Source organism: Diceros bicornis, chromosome 21 (assembly GCF_020826845.1).
Source record: "Diceros bicornis minor isolate mBicDic1 chromosome 21, mDicBic1.mat.cur, whole genome shotgun sequence".
Classification (NCBI taxonomy): domain Eukaryota; kingdom Metazoa; phylum Chordata; class Mammalia; order Perissodactyla; family Rhinocerotidae; genus Diceros; species Diceros bicornis.
In genome coordinates, this window is record NC_080760.1 from 9,640,866 (window position 1) to 9,653,668 (window position 12,803).

Below are 12,803 nucleotides of genomic sequence, written 5' to 3' on the forward strand. Positions count from 1 at the left end.
AAGGATTACATATGACTTTTAGAAGACAATAAACATTTACTAAGTCCTGCAGCTGAGGGATTTTGGACAAAAATAAAAGACAATTCTAGGCCTTATAGAAATAATTGAACTGAAAGACAATTCTAGGCCTTACAGAAATAATTGAATTGAATAAGCCTCGTAAATGAGAATGAAAAGAATATTATCATCGTACACATTTTTTCGCAAGCCTGATTTCTAGCGAAGAAATAAAACATAATAAAAATAAGAGATCCAGGCAAAAGCCAGTAAATATGAGCCTTAAGTCACTCAGGATATGGTTATTTGCACGTCCTGGGGGAAATGCTGAAGTTCATAAAACTACAGACCCTTAAATTTGGAAGGAACTCAGTCTAGCCCTTACCTCCATAGAAGTCCTTCTGCTTCGTCCAGTCCTCTGCGGTGCTCAGACATGGGGAGGAGAGCCCACCACATCTTAAGGCAGCCTCGTCTCTTACTGGATGGCTCTAATTCTGCAAAAGAAATTCTTCTGCCTTCAGAACTTCAATTTTCTACTGTATAACATCGTACTTTTATTCTGATTCTGCCCTGTGGCTGAAAATAGAAAGTCTTTTTTCTTGTTCTCAGGAAAGGCATTGAATCTAAATATGGACATGGTGTCCTCCGTGGCTACATCCTTCTTCCCTGCCCCATGTCCCCTCCCATCAAGACTTTTTATATCCAGCCCAAATATTATAAGCTTGTTTACAAAATATTTATTAAAATGCACTTTTATCATTCTTCCCTTGGGATAAAACTTTGTAGAAAATTTAGAAAATTCAGACATGCTAAACGAAGAAAATAACCTTACTTCACAAAAATAATCAACTTTTCTATGTCAACATATATTTCTTTATTAAATATTTTCACCAAAAATAGGATATCATTCATTTTGTTTAGTAAACTTTTTTTCATATAACCAACTAATAAATCATCTACAACAACATTTTTAAAGTTGAATAGTTCTTTATCGTGTTTGTACCATATTTATTTAAATAAGTCACTACTATTGGATATTTAGGTAGTTTTGCATTTTGGCTATTAGAACAATCACTAAAAACTTCTTGCCTATTGATTTTTGGCAAGACATTTGTATTATTTTCTCACATTTTATTTTTTAATTTTTTTTAAAATTAAGACCTTTCAATTCTTTTAAAAATTTGCTTCAAAAGTAAAATATGTTCTTTACTTCCTCAATAACTTCTTATGAAGCATTGTCCAAGTTCATCCTCATTCCTGTGAATCTCAAAATAGAGAAATTTACTTCTCTCTGAACACTTTTTCTGAAAAGCCACTCCCTTCCCCCAATGTCATTTTTGTCCAGGAGACTTCCTGAGCCCCGGGTCCAGGTTAGGGCTCTGTTATAATGTCTCATCACACCTTTTACTTGTCCTTCATGGTATTTTTCATGATTGTAATTACATAGTTGATTGTATGATTTTGTTTAACTCCACTGGTCTGTTAGAATCACAAGGACAGAAACCCCGTCTGCTAACTCAGCACAGTGTCTATGGTGACTGACTAACACAGTGCCTAGCAAAAAACATGTACTAAAACACTTCCTGAATAAATGGAAAGATTTGTAGATTTTAAGTGACTGGACCAATGAAATCGACCATTTCAAGTGGGCAAGAATTATGTTTCAATATTCTATATTCTGAGTCCTTATTCTACATGGCTGGCAGAAAACTTAACTCAGTCACAGCAGGCTCACTGCCTGCTGAGCCATAGTTGCTGGATCCTACACAGGGCCCATGCTTTGAAGGAGGAACCTCGAGTCGCTGGTGATGTGTCCAGACATTACCTGCCCACTGTTCTGCCCAGGCCTCTTTAGGTCTGTGGCTCTTCCCAGCTTCTGTGCCACTTCCGGGACACGCAAACCTTCTCGTGAGGCTGCCTGCACAAAGGTCTGTACCCACAGACACTGAGCCGTTTCTCTTTAGGCCTCCCCACCTCTGCAGACCAGGCAGGGAGCAGTGGACCCTCTGCACAGCTGACCCACAGTCATCTCTTTCTCTCCCTTCCCACACCAGCCCACGGAAATCTATTTCTTGCCTAATTAAAAACTCAATAGAAAAATGGGCAAAAGTTATGGGAACAGTTTACACATATTCATAAAAGGAAATACAAATGGTTCTTAACCATATGAAACAATGTTAAGCCTCACTCACAGTAAGATAAATGCAATAAAAATTGTAAGATACCATCTTTCAGTTATTAAAACAGCAGAGATCTGATGGAAGAGACTACATCACTGGTGGGGATGTTGATTGGTCTTACTTTAGGGTAGATAAAAGATGGCTGGAAATTCTTTGTACCCAGCCCCTAGCTGTGGCAGTCCTCCTAGTACAGGCGCCAGACATGTGAGTGAAGAGGCCTTCGGATGTCTCTGCCCTCAGCAGCCATCTAACTGCAAGTATATGGGAAACTCCAAGCCAGACGGTGAGAGATAATAATAAATAGTTAAGTCACTAAGTTTGGAGTGGTTTGACATATAGCAATAGATAACTAGAATACATCTCTTGGGAGTATAATTTGACAATATTTATCAAATGTTTAAATCAATACATACTATGACCCAGAAATTTCATATACTTATCCTACAGATACACTGGAACACATACAAAGTAACACGTAACAAGATATGCATTGCAGCTTTGTTTATAATAGCAAAAGACTGGAAACAATCTAAATGTCTCCATAAGGAACAGGCTAGATACATTCTAGTACATTGAAACAATGGAATATGCTGCTATTAAAAAGAATGAAGAGTCACAGTATTACTAATATAAAATCACTTAGAATAATCCCCAAGTTATTTGTTAACTTCACAGCAAGGTGCACGACAGTTTGTTTAATACGCTATTGTTTGTATGATTAAAAAAGAACATGCATATGTATAGGTTTGTAAATGCATGGAATGTCTCTAGAAGGATACACAAGAAAATGGTTAGCCATAATTGCCTCTGGAAACGGGACTTGGACACCTGAAGCACAAGAAGTGAGAGAAAGACTTAACTGTTCACTGTAAACTTTTTCAATTCTGTATGATAAGCATGTATATATTACATATTCAAATAACTTTTTAATAATATCTATATGATCCAGCCACACTAGCATAATATCCTCGTGTTAAAGATGAGAAAATTAAGCTCAGAAAGCTGAGCTGATTTGTTCAGCATCTGAAAGTGTGCCAGGGACAGAACAAGGTCTGGAAACGATTCCTCCTGTGGAACTCTTTGCCTTGGATACAGTCCCTGAGTTTACCCCTTTTCAGTAAGCCCTTTCTCCTAGTGTCTCCAAGAAGCACATTTTTTCCTTCCCAATTTCAGCCTGTTTCTACTTCCAGACTAAATTCTTCAGGACTAAATATATGTGTGTTATATTAATTTTCTATTGCTGCTGTAACAAACTACCACAAATTTAGTGTCTTGAAACAACACAAACTTATTATCTTATGTTTCTGGAGGCCAGAAGTCCAAAATGAGTCTTATGGGTATAAAATCACGGTGTTGGCAGGGCTGCATTCCTTCTGGAGGCCCTGGGGAGAATCCATTTCCTTGTCTTTTCCAATTGCTTGAGACGGCCCACATTCCTTGCCTCACTGCCCTCTTCCTCCATCTTCAAAGTGCATTATCCAACTTCTGCTTCCATTGTGCCATCTCCTTCCTCAACCTTTGATCCTCCTGCCTCCTTCTTTTAAGAACCTTGTGATTACACGGGGCCTATCTGGCTAGTCCAGGATAATCTCTTCATCACAAGAACCTTAACTTAATCACATCTGTAAAGTCTCTTTTACAATGTAAGGTAACAGTTGTAGATTCTGGAGACTAGGACATGAACATCTTTGGGAGGCCATTATTCAGTCTGCCACATCAGCTCTAAATTTGAGGCAAGTCTCCTAAACTCCTTCTGTCTCAGTTTCTCCATCTATAAAATAGGAATAACAACACTACCTGTTTTGCATAATCCTGGATTTTTACACCTGAAAGAAGTGAGTCTCAAGGAGACCAACTTGCAGAGTGTCACCTGGAGGACGGGGAGCCAAGAATGTGGCTTAGGAGATGAACTATGAACAGGAAATACATGGAAAAGTAATACACGGCGCTGCGTGATATTATATGTGCTAAATGAATAGTCCAGACTATGAATACTCAGGGACTTCAGATTAGGGAGAACTCCTGTAAGACGGGTTGATCAGAAAAGGCATAGTTGTGGGCTGGCCCCATGACCTAGCGGTTGAGTGCGCGTGCTCCACTGGCGGCCAGGGTTCGGATCCGGGGCGCGCACCGATGCACCGCTTCTCCGGCCATGCTGAGGCCGCGTCCCACATACAGCAACTAGAAGGATGTGCAGCTATGACAGACAACTATCTACTGGGGCTTTGGGGGAAAAAAATAAATAAATAACACCTTTAAAAAAAAAAAGAAAAGGCATAGTTAAAGGACTGTGCAAATTTTGGATAGAACAAGTAAAGAGAGAGGAGGAAAAAGGTAATTTTGAGTGTGAGCAAAGACAGAATAAAATAACTCAGACCTGTGCGGGGGAGAGTTTGCACTGAGCACTGGAGAGCACAGAAAGAGAGCAAATGGCTGCCCCACAGCATGCACAACAGGAAGACAGGGGTGGGGAGAACCAGGGCGGGGGGAGGGCGAGGGGGGCATTCGGCCCCCCTTCCACAGAGCAGGGTCAAGCGCACGTGATGTCTCATCATCCATGCCATCTTGACACAGTAGGAAGAAGCCATGCAACTCATGGCCAAAACAGCTTATTTAAGAGGAGGGTAGAGGGGCCAGCCCGGTGGCGTAGCCATTAAGTTTGTGCGTTTGGCTTCGGTGGCCCAGGGTTCACTGGTTCGGATCCTGGGCGTGGACCCACTCACCACTCATCAAGCCATGCTGAGGTGGCATCCCATATAGAAGAGCTACAACTCTACAACTATGGTACACAACAGTGTACTGGGGTTTTGGGGAGGAAAAAAAAAAGAGGAAGATTGGCAACAGATGTTAACGCGGGGCCGATCTTCCTAAAAAAAAAAAATAAGAAGAAGAAGAGGGTAGAGACAGAATTGTCTTTCTCAAAGCTTGAGACATCATGTGGGCTCTGCTTCCCGATACTACAAATGCAGATACCTGCAGCGTGGAGTTCAGCATGACAGCTACGGCTCAGGAAGCTTTAGCAACTAGTCTCCGGAAGATACCTACGGAAAGTGCTACAATTATCGGACACTTCAAATGTGCCAAGGCCTGGGTTCGGATCCCGGGCACGCACTGACATACCACTTGTCCGGCCATGCTGAGGCCGCGTCCCACATACAGCAACTAGAAGGATGTGCAGCTATGACATACAACAATCTACTGGGGCTTTGGGGGGAAAATAAATAAATAAAATCTTTAAAAAAATAAAAAATAAAACAAAAAAAAATAATCTCTATGTTGAATGATCTGAAAACCATGAAACTACACCCCCCTAAATCTACATGCAAGAAGCTGGCAACGAGCGAGTAAGTAGGGAGAGCCTTTCCTTTTCCATTTCCTCCCCTCAATCAGATGCAGCTAAAGCAAGCAATGTTTTGTCTGAGGTACATAGTCCCAGGAAGATGTGAAGCCCAAGAAGTCAGGAATGGTTCGAGGTAGACCACAGAGGACATGTCCGAAACAAATGTCCTATTGCCAGGACAAAACAGCTGTGCACAGGTGGGCACCTCTGGCCCCACTAGTTCTGTCATGTTGAAAAGGGCCCAGAATGTCTGGGCCATCAGCTTACTGACCATTGCCTTCTAATGCTTAAAGAATTGAATGCCTTCTTTATGAATAAGTTTGTTGAAGTGAATTTAAAATTTCAATCAAATTCTTTTCTCCCTCCTTCTAAAGCAGAAATTCCCAAACTTTATGGCTTCATAGCACCCTTAGTGTCTCAATAATTTTTTCATCATGCCCCAGGCCAAAGGAAACACCTAATAGTTAGGTTTATTAAGTAGTTAGGTCCAAACAATTTGATAAATATTTACATCCTATCAACATAGTTGCTGTTTGAGAAAATAATACACATAATTTAAAAGAAAAAATACTAACACTTTGCTCCTAAAGAACCACAATTAGTGATGGGACATGTGTGCTTGTTGGGCACTGGACAACTTCTCAAACCTTTGAATCAGATTGGACCCCACCACCCTCATTTCCTGGTTACATATTAATTTTCTTGGGGTAATTGCTTTTTAACCACAGCAATGGCTGAAAACCCAATTTTATAAAGATATTATCTAACAGAAAGGAATGTAGCATGTTCTAATGTTGAAACTGTGAACTGTCTCAAGCTAGGAATTTGCACAGATATCACTGTGATCACCTGAAAAATTAAAATATTCCACTGAACCCCTGTGAGTTTGAGGACACTGAAGCACATAGTTTGGGAGCTGTGATGGCCCTAATGTTAAGCTATGGAAGTTGAACTTTCAGAAAAGTAAGTCAAGTGGAACTCCTCCGTTTTCTAAACATTTGTTCAGTTGCCCCGGGGAGGCCTGTTGTGGAGAGAGGATAGAAAAGGAAGCAGTAGCCAGGCGCTAAGACCCACCTGTGCTGTTCTCTCAGCCTGCTCCTTAGGGAATTCACCACTTCCCAGAATCTTTCCTGCCATCCTCTCAGAACAGAAACACCAACCCCTTACCGCCGTCTGTCACTGATGTGGCTATTTTCAAAATACAGTTACTGTCTCCCACTAAAAAAAATAATAAGACTTTCCATTCATATAATCCTTTCATATAAGAAACAACTTGATGTTGTGGAAAGAGATCTAGATTTATAGATAATTGGGGCCCTGTCTCTACCACATAAGAAGTAACCTTGGGCAGGTTATTTAATGTTTCCAAACTTTAGTTCAATATTTTAACAATAACTGTATAACTTATTTGAATAAAGCAAAGTTTCTCAAACTCAACGTGCATAAAAATCACTTGCAGGCCATTATTAAAATGCAGAGCCCTGGGCTCCACTCTCAGACGTTCTAATACAGCAGGGTCAGGGGTGGGGCCCAGGAATCTGTTCTTTTAATAAGTAACATCCCCCGGCCCCGTGACACAAATTCAAGTAGATCACAAGTTGAGACACATTAGTAAAGATGTTTTCTTAAATACTTGCAGATATATAACATTTAACAGTAACATTTTAAAGTAAGTAACACTGGTATTGTCTTCATTTTATAGATGAAGAAACTGAGACTTTGAAAGATGACAGCAGCAGTCCCAGATCTTCTCTATAGGTAGGCCCTGTAACAATGAGAGAGCCTGAATTCATCTTATACATAAAATATGTATATGTTCACCCACTGAACTGTATATTCCTTGAGGACAGCAAATCTTATTCATTTTCGTATCTCCAGTACTTAACAAAGCACCTTAATAAATGTTTAATAAAAGAACTAATTTTTGAATTTGTTGAATATAGAAATATCCAATATTTCAAACAAAGCATACTTTGAAACACTTTTTGTTTTTCTCAATCAACAAAAGTCCAGCAAAAAAAAACAAAAAACAAAAAAAAACCCCCAAAACCTCAAGCTACAGTTTTCACAAAACATAAACCTTTCTTTGTTTCCTAATAGCTGAGCTAAAAGTAACTCTCTCACAGTTGGGGAAGGATCATGAGGTCGCCCAGTCCCAGCCTGGAACGCAGGGCCCACTTGTTGCTTGTTCAGGGAACTGATGATGCCAACAATCCTTTGTCTTTGGTATAATCAGACTCTGAAGTTCGTCCAGGCCTCGGTTCAGGCTGCCAACGCTGGCAGCATCGCTTCCAGATAACTGACCTTGGCTCTGCTGACTCGAAAATCAACTCCCAGAGTCACACAGGGCCCCTATTCATATGGGACCAGATTCTTAACCTCTTTTTTTGCAGCGGAGGGGGAGTCATGACACCCTTTGGAATAAAAGGAGTTTCACGTGAACCTTGAAGCCAATGTCAATGGACCCCTAAAATAAGATTTTAAAATTATTTTGCAAAACCAAATATGTTATTTTCCCCCTTATAAAGTATTTTCTACTGGGAATGATTTGCCTTGGGTAAGGTATGGTTTTAAGTGGCTTATCTAATAAACTGAGAGACACCAGAGTGATTTTTGACATTAATTATGATCCAAAACATAGTTTTTTCAGCAGCAGCTTGTTCAAGGCTATTCTTTTCATTCTGCTGTTGGCAGTGGAACATTTGGGAAAAGCTTGTATTCCCATCAAAGATAAACACAGGTTAAAATGGAAAGAAATCTGGTCAGGAAGCACATACAATGACAGCCCTTATTGCAAAGAAAACTGCACAAGATAATTTTATTTCCACTGACACAGCTATCACAAACTTCATACAGAAGCTCAATGTGTACAGCGTTAATTACCAAGGGGTTATAATTTCTTCTCATACATTTTTTTTTTATAATTTTATTTATTTATTTATTTATTTTTTCCCCCCAAAGCCCCAGTAGATAGTTGTACGTCATAGCTGCACATCCTTCTAGTTGCTGTACGTGGGACACGGCCTCAGCATGGCCGGAGAAGCAGTGCGTTGGTGCGCACCCGGGATCTGAACTCCGGGCCGCCAGCAGCGGAGCGCGTGCACTTAACCGCTAAGCCATGGGGCCGGCCCCTCTTCTCATACATTTAAAGGCTACAATACATGTTGAATTATGGAATAAGCAGAACCTCTCTCCACCTGCTCCCACAGTCAAGACAATGCCCTGACCATTTTATTTACAAGGGTTTTTGACTTTACAATATCTGCAACTACAACAGCACACACAGAGTGTCCTCAAGCACTTGCTTGGCAAAACCAGTTTGGAAACTTTTCTCTTACTCATAAGGCATGTTTCTCTCTTGTAACACAGCACCCTATGCAGATTCACAAGGCCAGCAAAGATGCTACTCTGTGGGGAATTTCTAGATCAGAGGTGGAATAACAAAGGAATATCAACTGGTAGGACTATAAAGATAAGGTGTTTTATCAAGCTATTGTTGTGGCAAATAGTAGTGATCCACCCAAAGGCCTACTATTTTCTCTGGTAAATATTATCCTTTTATCCATTTTACAACTGGGCAAACCAAGCTTTGGAGAATTTAAATAACATCCCCAATATCACTGAACCAGGGGTGAGAAAGCAAACTCTGCCACATGACTCCATATCCTAATATCACACTAACTCTAATATACCTACCTTAATTGGATGCATGTGAAAAATATTATTGTTTAGCTAATTCAGATACTATGGGAAGCAACATTAGTGTGAATGATACAGAGTGTCATTCATAAAAAAATTTTTTCTTCAACTTTGGAATATGTTTCTATACCTATGTTTGGATATGAGTGTTGCTAATGTTATGAAAATTCATAAAACTGTTCCCCAAAGCCAGGATAGGTAATTAGCTATCTTGATTTTGAAGCAAACCTTATACCTCTTTCCCTTTCAATGACTTTTGGATTTGAAATTTCCAAATCACCAAGTGAGATGAATGTACTAATGGGGATAAAAGAACAGATATGAAATCAGGATTGTCTGAAATACCTGGTTGCTGTTTTGTAATATATAACTTAGAGGTATAAACAGGAAAGTTGATAATGTTAACAGAGGAGCTATCAGAACCGAGCAGATGAAATGTCATGAGAAAGTTAAAGGCAAGATGTATGTGGTGTAAAAGTCTGTATTGTTCATGCATTCACAGGACTAGGCAGGTGACACTTCAGTGACAACGTGCCTTGCTATTTCTAGATCACCGAGGAGATGGAAAAATGCTCGGAACTAAAAAGGCAGCTGAACTAATTAATTTGCAGTGGTGCTTTCTGACTGAAATGTTATATTCTAAGTTTCTGAAAGAATTATACTTTGTGGTCAGCTAAAGATCTTGGAAAGGAACAGACATGTTAAACATTCTGACAAATATTTTCCTATTTACAGGGTTTTAAAATCACTAAAATGCCTGCAGTATGTGATAACAAGGAAAATCTAAATAGTTAAACCTGTTTTATGAAATATGCTGTTGTGATTTTCATTAAGTAATAATAAAACATCAAATAATATTAAATCAATAATAAAAGCAGTATATACTTTTAGAAAATTTAAAAGAAATTTTAAGAATTCAATATACTGGAAAGTAAACAGCAAAGACAAATCCCAAACCATCCAAATACAAATAATAACGACTCTTTTTTCTAGTGAGGAAGATTGGCCATGAGCTAACATCTGTGCCAATCTTTCCCTATTTTGTATGTGGGATGCCACCACAGCATGGCTTAATGAGTGGTGTAGGTCTGCTTCTGGGATCTGAATGCGTGAACCCGGGCTGCCAAAGCAGAGCGTGCTCAACTTAACCACTATGCCACCGGGTTGGCCTCAATAACAACATTTTTTTTTTTAATTTTATTTTAATGATAACATTTTGATGTATTTTCTCATCTTTTTCCAAACATAAATTTTGGGCATTTATATATATATATGTATATATATATAATTGAAATCTTACTGTACACCTGCATTCTGTGTGAACTTATCATATTTTATTTAACTATTCCTCTCTAGCCAGAAATAGAGAATATTTTAATGTTTACAAATATAAATAACATTGTTGTGAACATCTTTGTATGTAGACTTTTCTGTATTTATTGTTACTTATGGTCTTTATTTCACTTAGTGTGAATATTTATATCTTTTGTTATAAACATATTAATATGTTTCATTGTGGGGTGCTGCCTCAGACGATGATGAGATTATTATGTGCATGATAAAAGGCATATGTTTAAAAAAAAAGTCTGGAATACATATGATCCCAAGAGTTTCATATATAGGGTTGTGGACATGTATGAATATATTTTATTTGATTTAGCTGCAGAAAATTTACATTCTGTATTTTTAATCCATTTATTACATTACTTACTTTGCAGTTGGTGGTCCTCTCTGTTGATTAAATAAAATGGAATACAGTATAAAGCAAATGAGCACAACATATTCATATGGCTGAGGACCACAGAAGCAGAGAGAACTATGTTTATAACTAAAAATACCAGATCTTTGAATAGAACTCAGCAAACACATGACACATTTTTTCCTTTGGAATTAAACTTGTTTTCTCCAAAATAGAATCAAATGCTAAAAGCTTGCATATATTATTAGTGCCATTTATGTGTGGAAATAATAACTGATTGATGAAATAACTAAACACCTCCACACTGGAGATTTTAATCATTTGGGTTACTCCCTCAACTCTCCTTGATTTCATATCCCTTATACTCCTCTGTCCCAAATAGTATAAATGGGATCTTCACAGCTAAAGTAAACAAAGTGAAACATATTTTGTCTTTTAGAAAAAAATGGACCAGTCCTACAGGAATTTTCCAAAATAGAAACAGTATGTCTTCCTCACATTTTGACTGTTGCAAGTGCTCTATTCCTACAATCTGAAAAAGTCTCAATTGTCCAATGTAATCTCTAACAGTCCACAAGCCCAAAACCACAGGGAATGTCAAAAGTAAAGTCACAGCAATAAACATGTGAATAATAGAAGAATCATTTAAAATTTAACAATTAGTATAACACTAAAAATAACAAAAATTAAAGGATAATTGTTTAATCTAGAATACTGGGTTTATGCTTTTTCTTAGACGTTTAAAAATCAACTCTCAGCCTTAAGAATTACATAAATTATAGAGTTGCATTCATCAAGCAATCTAAAAAGTAGATAATCTCATCATCAGAATGTTAATCAAAAGTTTTAAATTCTTAGATCAATGAAAAATATAAATCTCTAAGGTTTAGCTTTTCCTTTGGCTGGCAGGAAGTCTGGTTATTATTTTATGACAATTAATGTCATCTCAGAACTATTGCAATAACTGAAAAGGCATAGGACTAGGAAGAAGGGAAGATAATTTTCCCCTCTTTTTTGTCTAGCCTAATATTCTGGTTTAAACATACATTCTTTAATTTTTGTTTATTTTTAGAGTTAAACTAATTGTTAATTTTTCAGTGCTTTTTCTATGAGTCACATACTTACTGCTGTGATTTTACTTTTTACTGGGCAAGTTAACCATAGTCAATGGCAGGAAAAGTTCTATCCACACCGCCTCTAGCCCCACTTTGCAGTGTAGAACTCCGCACCTCCCTCATCCTCACAACTGAGCAGTCTCTGCCCATCATTTGGCCCTAATGGGAGGCAGAGCAGAGCAGGGCAAAGGCGGGTCTACGGCAGCCAGAGGTGCTGGGGCAGATGGGGAGCAGCCACCGATTTAAAAAGAACCGGGAGAAGGAGAGCATACAACAGTACTAAGCACACCAGCAAAAGCATAACCCAACTCCTCGTGACTGCTGCAGCACCATCAGTCACCTTCCTTACAGTTCCACCATCAGTAGACCCATGCTGTAAGGGACAGCCAGCCCAAGGTCACCTCCAAAGTCTCATCCTAAAGTATGCACTCTGAAGCAGGCTGCACAGAGAGTCAGCACTAGGACTTCCATGAGTAGTAAAAGGAAGGATATAGCATCATCCTTAAAGAGAGATCTCACAACTGGTAGAGCTTTATGCTTCCAACGATGAAAAACAATACCTTGTAGTGTTATTTATACAGTCGTATACTTTAAGTCATTTTTCACTCTCAGCAACTTTTTGAGGCAAGTAAATCAAGGAAAAGAAAACAGAGATATTGAGAAATGCAGTGAGTTAACCGAGCATCATACACAACTGGAATAGAGAATAGTGGGTGAGTGTGCACTGGGGACCCAGACTTCTGAGGCTGGAATCATCCTTCACCATTTCTGCA